Genomic DNA, 936 nt, shown 5'->3' on the forward strand with positions numbered 1-936 from the left:
CCTTAACCCCTGCTGCGCCCAGCTCGCCGGGGCATGGTTGGCAGCCGTCCCCACTCCGGCTGGGCTCCTGCTGCCGTCGGGGATAAAATCCTCGGGGCTTCGTGCGAAGGAGCGTGTCCGGGTCCCGGCGGGGTGCCCGGAGGCGGGCAGGTCCCTCTCGCCCTCCCCTTTGCTCAGCAAGCCGCTCCTGCCTTTTATAACCTCCCTGGAGCTGGTCCTCCAGCTTCCCACCTTCCAGCTCGCCTGGCGATGGGCTACATCCCTCCTCGCCAGCCTCCCACTCCCCCCTTCTCTCCCTCCTCCTCTTCCTCCTCCCCTTTTCCTTCCTCCACCTCCCTAGTGCCTTCCAACTCTTTTTTTTTTTTTTTCCTTTCTCCTTCCCTTCCTCAGCATCTTTAGCAGCAAAAACTTCCCACCAGCCCAGGGACCCCCACCTGCCCCCCTGCTCCCCCCTGCCCCGGCTCTCCCCTCTCTGCCCCCCGCACCCCCACTGTGCAGCCGCTGCTCTCCTGCGGAGGCTCTGGGCTCCTGCCTGCCTGCGCAAAGGGACTGGGGCTGCAGTTTGCTGGAGGGTTTGTGTATTTGGGGATTTGGCTCCAGGGCTCTGGCAGAGGGACTGGCGGAAGGGGAGGTTTCCCCTCCTGCCTCCACCCTTTGCAGCCCCTTTGCAAACTGGCTGGTGAAGGTGGAGGGAGGTGAGAGCCCCCTTCCCCTTCCCATAGGGATGGGATGCAACCAGCTTCAGACCTTCCTTGTGAGGGAGATGCTCCTGAGACAAGGAGGGGATGTGGGGCCTCTGTTCTTCCACGCAGTGGGGCTGTGCTGGGGGCACTTCATCCTAACGTGGGAAACTGAGTCACGGAGGAGGTGGGGGTGCTGCTGGGAGGGTGGTTTTTCTCCTAGGATGATGGGTGGTGGAAGGGGCAGAGGTGATGG

Source organism: Pelecanus crispus, chromosome 18, assembly GCF_030463565.1.
Source record: "Pelecanus crispus isolate bPelCri1 chromosome 18, bPelCri1.pri, whole genome shotgun sequence".
Classification (NCBI taxonomy): Eukaryota; Metazoa; Chordata; class Aves; order Pelecaniformes; family Pelecanidae; genus Pelecanus; species Pelecanus crispus.